Source organism: Dermacentor silvarum, chromosome 11, assembly GCF_013339745.2.
Source record: "Dermacentor silvarum isolate Dsil-2018 chromosome 11, BIME_Dsil_1.4, whole genome shotgun sequence".
Taxonomy (NCBI): domain Eukaryota; kingdom Metazoa; phylum Arthropoda; class Arachnida; order Ixodida; family Ixodidae; genus Dermacentor; species Dermacentor silvarum.
The window spans coordinates 84388096-84406470 of NC_051164.1; the positions used below are offsets into that span (position 1 = coordinate 84388096).

The following is an 18375-nucleotide window of genomic DNA, read 5'->3' on the forward strand; positions in this document are numbered from 1 at the left end:
ACTGACAACTTATTTAAGAAATGCCCCATAGCCAATCGAGTTGTGTTCCTGTTGCTCTTGCCTAGAACCTTTGCCAGCTGATGTCGCGCCTCGCAACTATAGTGTTCCCTACAAAAATCACTAGAGGAAACTCTGCAGCTGCGATCACTCTTGTCACCTTGGGAATGATGGCTTCTTCATCGATTTGTCTAATCTTTATTCGGGCTTCCCACGTTCTAGTGACGTTATCTTTTTACGCTTTATATTTCTAACTTCTGATGCACTCATGGTATTCTAAACGCAGCAAGAGAATTACCTCCGTGTTCTCAAACGATCCTCGACTCGAAGCTCTTCGTTCACTCCACCGAGTTGACCAAAGCGCAACCCCTCTACTGACGAAAACGCTACGCTTCTCAAGAATTACTGTGGAGTTTCATTGAAACGCAGTGACCGCTGCTGTCGAGGGATGGCGCTGCCACCCACTTTCCCGAATCGAGGTGGAAGTGTAGATAGAGGGGAGAAACGCTGCGGAATACGAGGGTTAGTCTCTGCCCGCATGCGCGATCATTGCCAATTGTTTCATTTATAGCGGCATATTTTAACGCGACAGCTTTAAGGGCCCCGCGTCGCAGAAAATCTGGTGTTGGTGACGGGGGCGTTGCCCGGCCAAGAAAATCATTCCGAACCACCCCGACCGCGCAGTCCCTCCGTGTGGCGCAATGTGTTACTGAACAAAAATTGAATTTCTCAAAGTAATATCCGTCAGAAAATCGTAAAGTACGACTTCACCACAACCTGCCGACATGATAGCGTCCGACTGTAATTTAAATGTACGAGAAAACGTAACTCTGTTACGAGGAAACTCAAACACAAACCCCTTTTTCCCAGCATTTCTACCATGCAACAGTGGCACGCCCGGGTAGGTTACTTGCTGAAACGCCATCCAGCAGGCGCTCGCGTCCTCGGCAGCTTAGGGAGCCGACATGCAAGCGCTGTTGCATGTAGGCTCCCTACGGCAGCTCAAACTGGGACTTAGCCTGTCGATGCGTTGTGGACACGCGCGCGCCTCGGACTAACAGGAAACAATTATCAAAATAATAAAAAAGGCCCTACGGCCTTCACATTTTGATATAAGACGGCTTATACGTATTGCCCCTGAAAAAATGTCTTCCCATCAATGCATTCTTGTTTAAAAGTGAAGCCGACATTAAGGGGAACGGTGTAAGCTTGGTCTTTGTCAGCTGGCTTTTCCCACGTTTTGTGTTGCAGTGAAGCCTACTCATAATGAAAAAATTACACCATCTTCCCGTAGGGGAACCCTGAGTAGTATGCGAAGCAGCCATGGGGTCGACTCAAGGTAGTTTTATCAGCTGTATAAACTTGGACATGGAGCAGCACCAGTAACGCGCAGAACTGTTGTCGACGCCGTCGGCGTTTTGCCCGCGTTCGCACCGAACGCGCGCGGCGTTGGTGACTGTTGCCGGTGCCTCTGGGGCGCCTACCGTTGCGTCTCTAACCTGAGCTGCTTCGCATAATCGCGCGCGGAGCCGCACGTGTTGCCATTCGTTGCGCAATCCGGAGAGGAGAGGAGCGTCTGAGAGGAGAGGAGGAATGCCGAGAGGAGAGGGGATGAGACAAGGAAAGGCGAGGAGGGGGAGGAGGATGTGCATGAATCCCGAGAGGAGAGGAGATGAGATAAGGAGAGGGAGGGAGAAGGATGCGCATGCGCAGTAGGGGTGTGGACGCACGGCGGTTGGATGGATGGAGGGAGGTAGGGAGAGAGTGGCATAGCCCCGAGCATAAGATGCTTCGCATCTAAAATGCGATACGAACGGAGCCCGATCACGCTATCACGTTTCACTCCTAAAGGCGAAGCTTAAGCGCGCTCCAATTTTGTTTAACATTATCAATTTTCAAAGTCAGAAGCCGTTTGAAGACAAAAGGTCCAAGTTTGAACAACCCACGTACTTCCCATTATTCTCACGCCGGCTAAACCGCCATAGTTGCAGGTCCCGTAGTGCCCAGCTTAAGCACGTAAGACCAGGGTTCCCTCCGGTAATTTTTGTAGGAAACTGTCCGCTCGCAACCACATTCCGTAACGTACACAGCCAAACGCGCGTTCTTATCTTCTTTCTCTTTCACATTTAGATTAGGCTCCCCGAGGTGGCCGTTTACGCGTCCTTTCGTGTAGTCGATTTCAACTTTCCCACCCGTCGTGGGTAAAGAGGAAACTCCGATGGAGCTTTAATTCTTTTGCGACCCTCCTTTTTCAGCATAAATGTGAAGACAGAGCTTTAACAATTTGTTAAGGGCTGAGAGTATGAGAGGGACCGTCGTGCTTGCCGCCAAACTTCATTAGGTTGTGCGAAATCTGATGCCAATATACGGCATGACCTTGGGCTTTTCCTTCAAACGCTGGGGCACAGCCCTTTCTCTTCTAGCTCAAAGTTTCACTCTGGAACTTGGAGACTCGGATGCTGTGTCTTCTTTTTTTCGGAAACACAGTCTGCCTGTGAATCTGTGTGGCACACGGATACTGGGCTTCTTTTTACAGGCGCTCCTGTCTGCTCCACTAGAGTTTGTTTTCTTGAGTTTACCCTGTCTCTGAAAGGTATTTAATGTGTTACAACAGAACGATGCGTAGAAACCAAGAACTATATGCAGCCCTCGTTGCTGTCCCTTGCACAAGGTCCTTTCTATTCCCGTTTCCGCCTTCTCCTCAATTTCGTTTTAGTAAACATGAGCATCATTGGCGATGACATCACGACGTGCACATTCTTTTTATTTTTCTTGTTCTTACAAGAGCTACAGTCTGGTTCAAATAAAGGATAAAATCCTGGTTGTCATGCGAATAAAGCCAACGCGCCACTCCTCTTTCTGCAGTGTTTGCATATTGTCTGCTTTTCAGAGGGCATCAACTCCCAGCGTCTACGTATACAGCTGTACCAGAGCACGTGCACTTATGCACGCCAGAAAACTGAAAATTGCTCAGAATTTCACGAAGCAGAGGAATTGCAGCCATTTGCTTGCATTGGTGCATTGAAGTAGGGTTCATCATGAAATAAGTGCACGCTTTGAAAGGCTCTTGACACAATGACTGTTATCTCAATAGTTACAAATTGGGTGAACTTTAGCCCGTATTATTCCACATCAATAAAACAAAGAAGACTAGCGTAAGAAAAGCAAGTTTCTTTGTTTAACAAGGCTGGATACGAAAAAAAAAATTTTTTTTGACGTATTCGCCCTGGGGTGCTCAATGAAAGCGCTTCTTATTGGCCAAATAAAGGCCCTACGAAACGCGAGCTCACAGTATTTTCGAAACTAACCCATCACATTCTACAAAGAAACGTCCTGTCTCCCGCTTCCACTATAAAGTGAAACACCACTTTGTTCAACGTTTGAGACATGCCTCGTGGCATTGTAAGTGGCCTGGCGGTGAAGTAAACGTGGGCCTCGATCGTCAGGCTCAACGCATCTGCATGCACCGCCACCACCACCACCTTCACAATTCGTTGTTTTATATAACGTGTGGGCGCTTACAGAAAACTCAAGAAGAATTCGAATTCAGACTAATTAGTTTAGTCGTCATGAAAAACATGACCGTAACTGAAATTCGCCGCTTCGGGTTGCCCTACGTCAGTGCAAAGCACACTTAGTGTGAACAAAACGAGACAAGAGCTGAGACCGAGCCGGGATGCATTGGTTGTAGCCGCCTTTGTACTCATCTGTTGGCGCAATGCGGACTTGCACAGTGCCCCGACAAAATTTGTTGTCTTATACGTCTCATTCAGCCGGGTAGGGAACAAACCGAACTGGGTTACAAAAGTGAGACCATTGAGTTGCCGGAGGCTTTTCAACTTCAGAGCCCACGAAGGCTTATTAGCACGTGTTTGCGGGTAGCCAAAGGGCGAATTCACTGGCGCGACTTAATAACGTTGTTTTACTTGCGAGCTTCACGGAGGGGGAGCGGCAGATAGTACCGCTCTAGGCGTAGGAGTGTGTCAAAAGAGCTGTTACTGGCATCTCCAGCATGTGCGTGTTGATTGCTGAACGCTCACTAAATCCCGTGTTTCGCGAGTGGCATTGTATAACTGTCCAACTGTCACGCCGGTGCTCTTGACAGTTGGTGAATTCACTCGTTGCTTGTGGCTTAAGCGCTACACCTATGCAAACTACATTTGTGGCACGGCAAATTCGTAACAAAGCTGAAACTCCAAGAGCCACGAGAACAAGTGATGCAATCATGCTGTTGGCGTATGGGAAACGACAAATTAGGGTCAGTTCTGACAGTGCTGAACAGTGGGCGTCCTGACAGCACTGTTCTGTGGCGAGAACAGTGAAATGTTGCTGCGTGGTGCAAAAGTTGACTGGCTTCTTGCTGGGCTCAGTTCTTGCAGAGCAAGCACAGTGGTCTGGGCGACCCTGTCTCATGCAACGCATCCATGGAAAGCCGGATACATGGTCGAGGGGCCACTTGGTATTCACACTATAAACGGGTCTGTGTTTAGCGGTGAGGCTGGAACCATGTCTTCGCTTCGCACAAGTTAGTTTTGTTTCCGAATTTTGAGACACAGTTTGTTTTGGGACAAGGCAAACTGTGTTTCAAACTGCGTGAACCGAGTCGTCGCGGACAGACGTATATTATGTACAGGCATTTCTACTACACTGTATGACAACGCTTGGAAAAATCTTAAAGAAAATATTTACAGTTTATAGACGTGCTACTTTATATAGGAATGAAGACGGAGTCAATTCACAATCTGCAGCCACATGTAAAGCTTCACTGTATGCAGTAATTTTCACGGAAATCGTTCACCTGCGTAAATCTTTCCGATTTGCTTGTGGTCCGATTGTTTAACTTTTGAGCAAGCCCCTGAAAGAAACAATCAGGCCACAAACCCACCCCGACGATGTGACACGGGCATTTCTGAGTAGTTTCATTGTACTTTCTCTGTCGTATCTTTTATCTCACTTTTTAAAGATTTTTTTTATAATACGGTGACGTATGGAAACTCGCAGGCGTGGAGTAAACATAGCTTGTAAGAATAGCGTTTGCCTTTGTCCTTTCAATGGTATGTCGTTCTACTTCCTGAATTCACGCTCTTTGCTAAAATAAGATACCAGTTCAATTGATAATAGTCCCTTCCAGTGCTATACGCACAATTGTGCACGCCACAATAGCGCATCAAACGCAAAAGCACTGATTAAAACAATTATGTTTAAAATGTGTCACTGACATTTCTAAAAAAAAGCTTCTGAGTGTACCTGCGCTGCAAGCTGCAACAATTAGGCAACGTTTTTATGTAAAACTATTTGGGCGTTAGGCTTCTCGGGGTTTTCTCTAGGTATCAATCAGTATGTAATGATTCCGTGCATTGATTCCTTTACCATTTTTTTTCACAGGGACAGCTGTTTCTACTGGCTGGATGGTTGTTTTCCTAGTGAACTGTACACCGAATAGTCGATGTCCACATAGCTGGATGTTTCTGTCAAAACATGTCGCTCCGAGCCTACATTCTGTAAACTTGACAATACCCACTGAATAATTTCAAAACTGTTAATTGATTCTGCAGCAGTGAGCCTTTCAAGATTCTTACGATGTAAAAAGAAACTAAACTTTCTTTGCGCATAACTCATTGGCGTCTGAAGGGTAAAGGAGAGATCTGTGAAAGACGAATGGAGGCAGGAAAAGGCACCGACGAATGCGAGTGTCAATTTGCGATAAATATTATTAAAAGAGTTGATGCGTATCCTTTGGCCACGGTGCTAGCGACGATGGTAACGAGCTTCGTGCTGCTACGGCACTTCGGCAGCCACCGAATCTGATCCGGTCGCTAAATGGATGAGAGTCCGTGATATGTCAGGCAGCGTCTGGTTCTTCCATGTCCAAAACTCCTTCGGGTACAGCCTGGGTAACAGTGACAAGCGCATCGATAAGGCGACAGGACAGCGTATACTTTAGCCACTGCCTCTAACTTCTTTAGTCGCGAATTGCGAATGAGTGGTCTTATGTCCTCTATACTTCTATATATTTCTTTTAAAACAAGGCGCAAGTTTCGCAGAAGAAAGTTTTGAATCCGTAGCATAAATATTTAGGCCACATCTGGCCAGGTGGTCATAACTTCAAGATTCTGTCATTGTGGATTGCGACCTGTTATAGATGACGCGTTGTGTCATTAGAACAAGCTAATAACCCTGTGTAATTTTCTGTGACCTGACAGCCAGGCACTGCAAGTCAGGCCCTCTGAGGTTTTGGTAGGCCTGCTATCTGTACTTTGTTTTGCTTTATGCACAATAAAGGTTCTATTGCATTGTATTGCATTGTATTATATTGTATTATATTATATTGTATTATATTGTGCTGTAAGAAATATTTGTTCAAAGAATATGCACTGGCTAATATTGAGTTGAGGGCCTTGTGATGAAGAAGACTACAGAACTGATGCGGAGCAATATGTCGAACTTATACTGAAAAGTTACAGGGCACCTCTTATGCTATACCTGTGTTTTGAAATACTCACTACTAAATTGATTCATGATATTGTTTTGGTTAGCAGAGGGAGCAAATGGCATGGAAATCGGTGGCGCTCGGCTAAATATTATTTGGTAGCGCGAAAAACAGATTTGTCAAACAAAACATGAGGACATTTTCAAACAAGTTCGTAACCTTGTTAAATGCGTTTAAATCGTGCTCAGAAACCCGAACCTACACTTCACTACACGTTATACACTTAGTGATTCGACCTAGACACCTCATCACCTACCATAGGAAGAATAGAGCTGTGGACACCCACACGAAGCTATGGACGGCGAAAGCAATTCTCAATGGCATGGCCAGCAACCAGGACACGTTGGCTGTACGACGGGCGTATTCCAACCAGAAGAACGTTAACAACATCGACAGGCTGATGGTGAAGATCAGGCCACACAGAAATGAGAGGTGGTGCTCTATGTTATTGCTGTCTCTGAACCAGTTCACCAAGGCCTGTGTGAATGAATGAATGAATGAATGACATTTATCATAATCGGATGATAAATTTCTAAGTATAGATCCAGAAGTCTGTAACGTCAGTGTACTACGGCACAACATAGGTGATACATAATTATCAGGGGAGGCCAGATTTGGCAACGTAAAAAGCGTTATCAATGTTGGTGTCCAATCAACACAATAGTAAATAAAGCGGTAAATAGCGGCAGGTCCAATATGTCTTAGTATAGCTCAGAAATTCATGCCAGAAAAGGGTACACATGCTGAAACGGGCACAAGCCAAGGTAAACACACAACCCAAATGCCGAATATCAACTGGAAGTTCGAACAGTGGCGGAAAAGAAGGAAGACGCAAAACTATTCTATGCATTTTATCTGCAGTCGATTACTTGGTGTTTTCTTCTAAAGATCAATTTGGTAATGCTATTGCCTCGGTAACTGAAGATTTTATAGTAATAGTAAGGGGTTCAGGTTCACTAAACTATAGTCTGTGCATAAAATAATACGATTTCCAGACATTACCTGGACGTCCCGGAAAACATGGGTAACCATGCATACACTCTAAATTTCTAAAAAAGCAATATGACCTGCCTTATCCTAAGTACACTCTCACGGAGTCGTTTGTGCACAATATGAGCGGCAGGCTTAACACGCTTGTGCGTTTATTATACGCAGGTTATCATTGATTTGCAATAGTTGCTATTTCGGAACGCTTGAAGAAGTTCATCATTTCTTCGAGTTCTCAAGCGGTTGCAGAAGCAATGATAATACTGTTCAGAGGTTCGTGGATATTCCCTGCATACATACCTTGGCGCGCAGACTAAAGAAAGTAGGCGATATATACGATGTTAATACTGTGTTTACGGCTGTGTTTACGCTGTGTTAACGCTGTGTTTACGATGTTTACGGCTGCCAATAGGTTAGGGAGGTTATGTGCCACCATGCAAAGAAAGAAAAATAGGTGAACGGCACAAAAAAGGCCCGGCAGGTGTTATGCAGGACACACCAACAAGTTTGCAGAATGCCCTCCCCTGCGGCCGTTTTTATGTAGACCGAATAAGATAATTTGTGTGTAAAAGGTCCTTAACCGGAGGAACACCGTCTCAGCTTTCGTCGCACAATAGAGATTGTAAATGCGCTCCAAAATTTGATGGCAGCATAAAATCACGTATAAGAACGAAGGACGGCGCCTTATGGTCGAGGCTTGGCATATAAACAATAGTGGGAGTGCGTGGGCTAGCCGGCCTTCAATTATCTTATCTTACACAAGGAAGAAATGTCCTGCCTAAACAGTTATCTTTCGTGCAGACCGACGCGTGACCTCAATAGAAGGCTTGCGCTACCTCTCTTGAGCTTGCGTAGTCAACTTTAATAGGCACCGCGGCCATTAATAATCATGTGCAGAAAGGTTTCGTGTCTATTTTCTTAAAAAAATAAATTCACTAGTTTTACGTGCCAAAATCATGATTTCACTACGACGCACGCCGTAGTGATGGACTACGGATTATATTGACCCCCTGTGGTTCTTAAACCTGCACTGAATGTACGGTACACGGGCGTGTTTGCGTCTATGTGTTTTTAAATGCGAAGCATTTCTTCCAAAAATTTGCTACTTTGACATTATCTATCTATCTATCTATCTATCTATCTATCTATCTATCTATCTATCTATCTATCTATCTATCTATCTATCTATCTATCTATCTATCTATCTATCTATCTATCTATCTATCTATCTATCTATCTATCTATCTATCTATCTATCTATCTATCTATCTATCTATCTATCTATCTATCTATGTTCGTCATATACTCTTGTCACAGTATGCCAATTTTGGTACATACCAAGTTAACGCAACGACCATGAGAGCACAAATGCGTAGGCGGATAGAGAGATAGATAGATAGATAGATAGATAGATAGATAGATAGATAGATAGATAGATAGATACTGCCAAAGTAGCAAATCTTCGTCTGGAAATGCTTCGCATTTAAAAGATTAACACTCAAAAACCACTGAAATGGGTTCGGACATGGGTACTAAGTGAAGGAAACACAGCAGTATGCTGGTAGAAGTCATAGTCATGAGCATGACTCAGCAAAAATGACAATAACTCAACAAAAAAAATAAGACTCAATAACCACAGAAATGAATTCGGACGTGGGTACTAAGTGAAGGAAACACGCAAGGATTGTGGTAGAAGGCATAGTCATCAGCATGGCACAGAAAAAATGACAATGGCTCAGCGAAAGAAGCTCAGCACCCAAAAACCACTGCAGTGGGTTCTGATGTGGGTACTAAGTGAAGTAAACACTAAAGGATGATGGCAGAAGCCATAGTCATGAGCATGACGCAACGAAAAAATATATACTAAAAAAAAACACTCAGAAAAAGAAACACTCAAAAACCAATTGAATTGGTTTGGATGTGGTACTAAGTGAAGGAAAAGGCTAAAGGTGGATGGTCCAAATCATTGTCATGAGCATAACTAAGGCTTTGGCCTTAAGGTCTCTTAGCTGTAGCTAAAGGGACTCCTGAGGACTCAGGGCATGAATGTCATAACATACGTGTCATGTAGGTCATGAAAGAGCCGCCTACATCTTGGTTCTCTCATAATCGTTTCGTTAACTTGGCAGGCTTCCCACACAGTGCTTCGCATAACATCGATTCCCACACACCGTGGGATCTGCCGGCTTTTTTTAACGGAAATGTATGAACACCTATTAAAAGGAAAATGAAAGCATACGTGAAGACAACTTGCCATGTATCGGAGTCGAACCTACATATTTCACATTACGCATGCGGTGCTTTAATTAACATTTTTAGCTACTGTAACTGTATTCCTCCCTTCACTTGTTTCATTATTTGTGAATGTGCGCAAGATTAGCATTGGAAGTGTCAGCGACCTCTATCTACGGAGTTGGTGGTGGATATGGAACGTCCTTCCGAGCGCAGGCGTCACCTGTCATTTAAACCGATATACAGATTGAGATTTCTTCCCAGAAAGAAAAAAGAAAATACCTGAAATCATACTTTGTCTTACATAGCGGCCTTAAGAACATTGTGTCTTCGTCCGGTCAACTCAGCTATAGGTTGGCCTATATTTCGGTTTATGCGGTAGTACGTGAACTTAGGAAGACGCAACCGGCTAATAAACATTTTATGCTATGTTATGGCATCAAAGCTGGCCGTAAATGGCACGGCTAACACTCCCAGGGCAAAGCTTGTATACAGATGCACAAATACCTAAGAATGTGATCGAGATGGCGGCCGCCTTGGTAGCTCAATGGCAAAGCATGGCAGGCGTAAGGCGCAAAATGTCGGGTTCGGCTCCAAACTGCGGCAAGTTGTGTTTTCGTTCACTAGCATTTCTTTTTTGATTATTGCTTCTACATCTCAAATAAACATAACAGTTACTTTCCCATTCATATTACCTGGCTTCATTTGTCAGCTTCCCTCGTACGCTTGTTACCGACAACAATTTAGCACCTCGGATCCTTCTATCCTTCTGGCTCAAAAAACGTTTGATTACCACAATCAAAAGTAATCATACATATCAGAGAAGCAAAGAAAAGCGCTTCCCTTCTCGAAAGCACTCACTCCTGCATCAGCGAGTTTTAGCCCATAAACGCAGTCATTTATTTCAAAACGCCTTAGTCTGCAAACACACGGAGCAAAACTGAGGTAAAAGGAGACAGGCTTATGTAAATTACGCGACAGCTAAGTCTTAACGTCACCGTTGGTTAGCTCATGAAAGGTGGTGATGTGCAATTGAAATTTGCGCACCAGCTCTTCCGGACATTCCTGACATTGACATCGTCTGCAGATGGTATGCGAATAGCGGCTTAATGAGGAAGGATTACAAAGAAATTCAAGATACACGAAAGCTGCTACAGATTGTAACTCTGATTGTAAGCTTTTTTTGGTAACATACGTAATTCGAACATCCGAAAAAAAATAATAATGATGTCAATAACGTCACAAAGATGTCTTCAGTATTTACGTGTCGGAGACAGTTTAAGGATATGCTGGGCCTTTATTCATTCTGCTTGTTTGCAATCAAATGACGTTTCAGAATTTCAACAACATTTTCGGAAGAGTCATCTAGCTCTGTAGAGTAACATTTTCATGCTTTTCAAGTGTATATCAATATTGCCGTACCTGCTGTCGCTCTAGGCTGACGTCGAAGTGGTAGCGACAGACTTCGCAAGGATAAACCCTGCAGTTGTATGTTGCCTGCACATTGTGGTTTCGGACAGCGGCTGGTGCAGAAAGTTGTGAGGGCACAAAAGAATGTTTACTTGGAGGCCATTTTCGATGAATACAGAGAGTGTCCAGTTAAAGCTATAAAAACCAAATTTTCTTTTCACAGAAATGGAAACTGGTTAATATACGGTACACACAACACTGTTCAATGCGAATTATGTCAAACTTCTCAAACATATACCAGTAGTGGCAAACATGCGCGGGAGTTCTGCATGATTCGACACGCTGGAAATGTTCCGTGCATGAAGTTATTCTAGTTTGTACGTTTTACATCCGGTCTTATCACATTTATAGCGAGGCAGCACCTCGGATGCGTTTAGTGCATTTAACGGAGGAACCTCATCAGCCCAGGTGCCCTATAAAACATTTTAAACTTGGGGGCCGCTGACCTTGCGGTAATATAGTTACCCAGGGTACCTTGCGGTAATATATGTATACGTGTACTCCAGAACGACTGCTCGGCCATTACGGGACCTCAATGCTTCGAAATGGGTTTATTTCACCAACCAGAGGAATTTACAACCTAAAAAAATGCTTATGGTTGCCACAAGGGAAACTGCCACCATGGGAGTCCCCCAGCTCCATTTACAGGGTAATGTGGTGCCCGCACGGTTCCACGGCATTTGCATGCCACGCGCTGCTTCCAAGGATAGTTCACCCAAAAAGACAGCCGATTTCAGGGTTGGGGCACGCCTGGGCCCATTTGGGTAACGGGTGGGTAAGCCGTGGTGGCGGCATGGTTTTGTTTTTGTTCCTACGTCATCCCACAGCCTAGCTGGACACTCGCTCCCGGCACCACTGCAGTTTGACGATGTGATACGCTCACAACAAGAAGAGCGACACACCACCGTTACCTAGAGCGTTATTCTGGAGAGCGGGTACATATGTACATCATAGCGCGTATGCGCCAGCAAAGCAACGATGCAAGCATGACATGTTCATTCGCTATATTTTGTTGCTTTTTTTGTGCAATTATTGTGTGTGTTTTTTTATGTTCGTTTTTATGTTCGCTTCGTTGCCTTGCGTGCACACATGCACACAGTAACGTGCACACATGCAAACGTTTGAAGGAATGAACCACTGTTAGCTTGTCAGCGCTCGTTTGCATCTAATTTGCGTCGCTGCTCGTCTTCGACGCGCTGCTAGTTTTATATGAACCTCCACGAAATTGCGTTGCTATCTATCTTCTTCAGTGAAGTGCGCCTGGTCATTTCAGACAGGCTGTGAATATTTTACTCTTTCCTTACAGAAAAAAATATCCCCGCTCTCGTTGCTTTTACATTTTAATGTTTTTTTTATTTGATGGCATATTAATCGAAACTTGCTAACGTATTAACTTTTGTACTGAATGGACGTAAAGGCAGAAATAACTGCTCAGATAAATTATGTAAACTTAATATGTGAAAATTCAAAGAAGCACACCAATAAACATGAACAAAACACTATAGGGGGCACGTAAGCAATTCTTATGATGTGTAAATGCGAGAGCATTACTTGTCGCCGAGTGTGTCGCTGAGTTTAGTGTTGCGCCAAAATGTTGCTGAGTTTAGTGCTGCTGCGTTATATTCCCGAGTCTAATGTTGCTGCTTATGAGGTCGCAACAACGCAAGGCGACCATACTGCGATCTCTCAGCTCCGTTTTATATGTTAGTCCTCATTAAAGTTGCGTCTCACGCACATTGCATTCAGCGTTCTTTCTCAATGACACCACTTTTCAGCACAATGACACCAGTTCGCCGAGTGACGACAGCACTTTTCCGAGCGACACCACAGTGGTGGCACTACATTCTTTCATCGGGGTCGCAGGCGAACTGCACCTCATACTCTGGCGCGAAGTCGTAGTCGTGTGCCGACGATAGCCGAAGCACGTTGCATCTTATTTGTCGTCAACCATGGGCTCCGGCGACGGCGTCTGCGGGTCCAAGTTGATCGACAGTATACAGCAGGGCCTTGCGATCGGAGTACTACACCGATGTGTAGTCCTTTCACTACTCCTATGATGCCCCTAGTAAATCGCCCACCAGGCAGAGCCCCAACACGTGCATAGCCTCGAACATAGAGTTTCTCATTATTCCACCTAGAGGGTAAACTGGCGCCACCGTCTATGCGAGTTTCTTAAAGGGCACCGTGCCCTCATGGGAATGATGGGATATGTGTCTGCGAGGCTTGTGTTGGCTGGTGTTGAACGAGGCTTCGTCTAAAACGTGGATATGGCTACACAAATAATGTGTTCCTAATATAAAATCTGCATAAAAGGCTTTCATTCACCCATATTACATCTCTCAATAAAGTTCACTCACCTACAATGCAGCTTCAAGCGAAGAAAAGCAAGAACAGACGACAAGTTGTTCCAAAGCGAGCGATAATGTTGTCGCCTGCCCCCCAACTTTAGCTGCCAGCTGATACTTTTTAGGTTTTCTATGATTGTACATCCAATAGTAAGTCCTCAAAATTAAGCAAAACATGTTTTTGTGTAACAATAAAGCTAAAGCAGCTTTTTACGTGCTGTTTTAGCAGCAAATGAATCATTGTGACAGACGGAACGGTGCTAGGCAGGCGCGTCTTCAAGGCTTTCTGGCTCTCCGAGAACGATGTCAATCCGAAGTCACAATATACCGGCATTCCCATGGACACCACAGTGCAGCAGCGCCAGTTTTCCCTCTAGGTAATATAGTGAGAAACTCTGTGGCCTCGAAGATATTCATCACTGTCAGCTGTTGCAACGGTGGCGCAAAGCAATAATGGCGCAGTGGTTAGCGCGCTAGGTAATGGCGAATTAGCAATGGCGGTGGAGAAGAGGATCGAATCCTCACCATGGCTTTCTTTTTTGTTTTTTTACTTGGATGAAGATGACACAATTTGTGTGCCGTATCATTCTTGCTACAGCTTTCTGCCACGGTGTTCTGATGATGGCGTGGTCGCACATTGAGGCGAGTAATGCTCTCGAAATAAAAACAATAATTAGAATTTTATACTGTAAGTATGCCGAGAGATAAAAATCTGGAGCATGCAAACTATATGCGTTGTTCCTGGTGTACAACTTTTCTAAGTAAGACGAGGCAGAAAAAAAAAGATAAATAATATGCAGACTTGTTGGCATGAATATTAGTGACGCCCAAGTTATGAGGGAAAGCCGTGCCCTTGCAAATGTAAGAACGGATATGCGCCTGATGTGTAGGGAGCGATTGTTTTCACTGACTGCCGCGAGCGCCTTGTTGCTTTCTTTTTGCATTCTTTAGGCTCTTGCAACAGTGTTTGTGACGTTGGGAAGCACCCATTAGCCATCTGAGACTGAATTATCATGCAGAATCGGTTTCTTTCTTCAAGGAAAGCTGGCCTAGACATGCACCAGAATTGACGCTGGTGCCTTCGCGAGCATTGCGCTGTATTTGGAAATTAAAATTATTTAATTATGGGGTTTTACGCGCCAAAACCACCATCTGATTATTAGGCACGCCGTAGTGGGGGACTCCGGATTAACTTACACCACCTGGTGTTTTTTAACGTGCACCAAAATCTACGTATACACGGGTGCTTTCTGCATCTCGCCACCATCAAAATGCGGCCGCCGTGGCCAGGATTCGATCCCGCGACGTCGTGCTTAGCAGCCCAAGATCATAACCACTAAGCATTCACCGCGAGTTACTGTATTTATAAAGTACTGTATAATAATGGGCAGTACTGTGCAGTAATAGGTAACAGGTCGTTGCACTGACAGTGTTGATGAGCAAGCGATCAGACTGCCAGCATATCTTCTGAGGAACGTTGGTATGCATGCATGCTAATTATTGAGTAAAACCTCCTAGGCGACGAGAAAGATTGATCAAATACGCAGCTACACGTTGCCGACAAGTTATTGGTTCAAAGTAAACCATTGGCGGAAAAATTGATGTTGCGTTTTATATTCTTTGGGTTTGCTTTCGAAAGCAGGAAAACCTTAGGCATTCAATTTTATATCTCCGGTCAGTGTTTTTCAAGTTTTCGTGTTGAATTCAATCGAAAACTATACGCGATTCGAACGCCCCTATTAAGAAAATGCGCGACGAAGCTTGTGGTATTTTTGTTAATTGTTGTCGTTGCGATCTCACTGTATACTTCCCTGCAAGTGGCATCACTCTTGATGAAAAGTTAAATCATTAAGCGATAAATTAAGCGTTAAATAGAAGCTCGTTAAACTCACCCACACGTCCTTGCTGCGTTCCTTGAGAACTTGTTTGTTGATTTCGAGCTCTCTGTTGTCTACTTTGCGGCCTTGAAACCTTAGTTGCCGCAGCGCTTTGGCGTTTCGAGGATTCTGAACGAAAAAAAAAGACCCTTTGAAGTAAGACCTCACGTTCACTAAAAAAAAGTGGTTAACTCTGACTTAAAAAAAAACCAAAACTGGTATTGGTAGTTAGAAGCAAGCAAGCATTGTTGGGGGTATCTCCAGACGAATAAGGTTTAATCGAAGACAATGCAAAATGAAAGAGCAAAGTAATGACAGCTCATTTTTCCATAAAATATAGGCCATTCCATGGATTGATTTTAGAATACTGCTTGAGCTCAGTATCAGCAAGGATCAATCGCTATCGACTGCTGCGGGAATAGAAGCTTCAGTGATGAACAAAATCAAGAGGGAGGAGCCAACTGCAGGATGACTGGAGGCTTCGTAATCACACCCGTCAAACGAGAAGAGTCGCCGGAGCCAACGTTTTCACAACAGAATTTCCTTTCGTCAGTGCGGCGGTTGACTTCATTTTACAGCGTCTGCTCGGTATGCGTAGCTCACATTGCTTCCTTTATTTTCGGAAATTTTCTATATTCTGGTTGCCTCATTCTTTGGAAACATTGGGCAGTGACACGGTGAAGCAATCGGTATAGAGGGACTGGATATGTTTGCACGTGTGTCACACTTCCTTGCACCTGATCACCTCTCCTCATCATTTATTTATTTTTCCCCCCTCGGCAAGCATCACACATCGACTTCGTCCTCCTGACAATGCGGCGTCCACGTCCTACACTGTGCACCAGCCTGACTCGGCGTTTACGTTCCGGCTCAGCTTTCCAGTGGTGCCACGCATAAAGCAGGAAAGCGGCGGTGAGAGTCCCGATAATGGGTACTTATGTCTTTAAAAGTGAGAAGAGGAGGATTATATTCTGGATCAGAGTGGTCATCGGTGGAGGAGGCAGTTGCCCGGGGAATGAGTGCGCGGGCGGCAGCATGGGCTGCCTCATTGCCTGTGAGTTCCTGATGGCCGGGGGTCCAGATTAGTGAGCGGGGAGAGGGGTCACCTACCCGCGGGCAAGGTCGAAGAATTTGAGCAGCTAGGGGTGAGATCCATCCCAGCTGGAAATTTCGACAGGCTCCTCTGGAGTCAGATATGATGGTTTTGGAAGCGTCATGTGAGATAGCTAGGGCTATGGCCACCTCTTCAGCATGGGTAGCATTGGGTGCACGGAAGGAGAGACCATCCACCTGCCTGTCTTGGTGGACTACGGCGGCCGTATACCAACCCCCATGGTAAGGGCCGGCGATGTCCGTGTAAAATACGCTTTGTTTGGAGCCGTAGTGGCGTCGGAGGGCAAGAGCCCGCGCCTCCCGGCGACCAGTGTGTGACTCATGGGACATATTGGTGGGGAGGGGTCGAACATGGATCGCGTATTTCCAGTGTTCGGGCACTCGTACACGTCCTACACTGTGCACCAGCCTGACTCGGCGTTTACGTTCCGGCTCAGCTTTCCAGTGGTGCCACGCATAAACAAAAAACATTTGTTTGCACGAAATTAAGGTTCTCACCCCTGGACAGTTCTTAAACGAAAACATTCCGTAGAGGATGCATTGCATATGATTAGAATGTTGACGATTGTACGCATCGAAGTTTCTTATGTAGCAGTTAACGACCACCTTCACTAAGCTTCGCTACACATAGAATTCAACATGAGCGTTGGAACAGCACATCTTTGTGGAAAGGTAAACTTAGGTCGTTGAAATTGATTGAGCAGTTGCTGAAAAAAAAAGTCACAGCTTCGCCCTAGAGGCGAAGCATCGATTGCGATAGCAAACTAGTCGACAGCTATACGAAGTAAAGATAATACCTTTATCGGCCGTATAAACTTGTAAACATAGGCATACTAACAAAATTAAAAAGGTTGGTGTCGCGCCCACACAAGCAAACATGAACACATCTCACTCGATGACCGCGGCAACTGGCTGTCAAAACGCTGTAGTAAGTAAGCGCGGCTGCAGCAGTGTTGCATCCCGAGTCGACCGGGCGCATTCATCGAGGCAGGCCCTTTCATCAGCGTCACCCAGACGGCGACAGTGCCCGACACCGACGTTGACAGGCAAACAAGCGCCCCAAATCGGCAGTGCGCATCGTTTGTGTGTTCCCCCGATGCCACCCCCTTGATCAGCGGCCTCCTACTCGGCGACGCGGCGCGACACCGGCTGGGACGCGATGACAAAGAAGTTCACGAAGCGACCACAACCGCCAGATTTCGTGGAATCGGGGACCAGCGCGAAGGTCACTCTCCCGACCCTGGCAAGACGAACGTCACTGAGAGATAGAAACCAAGGAGACGACTTTCGTAGGAGGAGAGTGAATCCCCTGTTTCCACATTGCCTCGTCCTTGCTTCGAAGCTGCATCATTAGAGGCGGAGTTCTGTAAACAATACGACCCCTCTGATTGGCCGCACCAAGGTCGTCAGATTTCCTAGTCGGGTCAACTAGGGAAGACAATGTTTTATAAGGAGACACCTTGAGTGCAGTGGTGTGCCCTGACGTGTTCTGATATGTGCTCAGACATGTAGTGAGCTGAGACTTTCAAATTGCTCCCCCATGGAGTGGGCGTCGATATTTGGAGCCACTGTAAATATGTGAAATAAACCCTTTTTTTTTCTCTCGCTCTTACTCCCGGATGTACTCATCCCTTTGGCTGGGGGATCAGCGGCCCAAACGCTACCCGAGTCTCAACAAACTGGATGGCCGCGGTGAGATCGGCCTTTCAGCGAACGCCAGTCATCGACATCTGGTTCGCAACAGCAGCGAGCGAATTGACCTTCGGCCCGCCGCTCAAATCAACACGAACTAAGCCGCGAGAACACAGCGCATGGAGGAAGGACTCTGCCCCCGCCACAGATGGCTTTCAAGACACAGCCGCCG

At 45.3% G+C, this 18375-nt stretch overlaps 1 protein-coding gene across 1 annotated transcript in view; it reads right to left on the reverse strand.

Moving 5' to 3' along the window:
- The window catches only part of LOC119433118 (uncharacterized), a 30537-nt gene extending 15010 nt beyond the window's left edge, over positions 1-15527 (reverse strand). Inside the window, exon 1 of the mRNA XM_037700260.2 lies at positions 15414-15527. The gene's annotated coding sequence lies outside the window, so the exon portion shown is untranslated. The remainder of the gene's footprint in view (positions 1-15413) is intronic.
- Positions 15528-18375: the final 2848 nt, after the last annotated feature.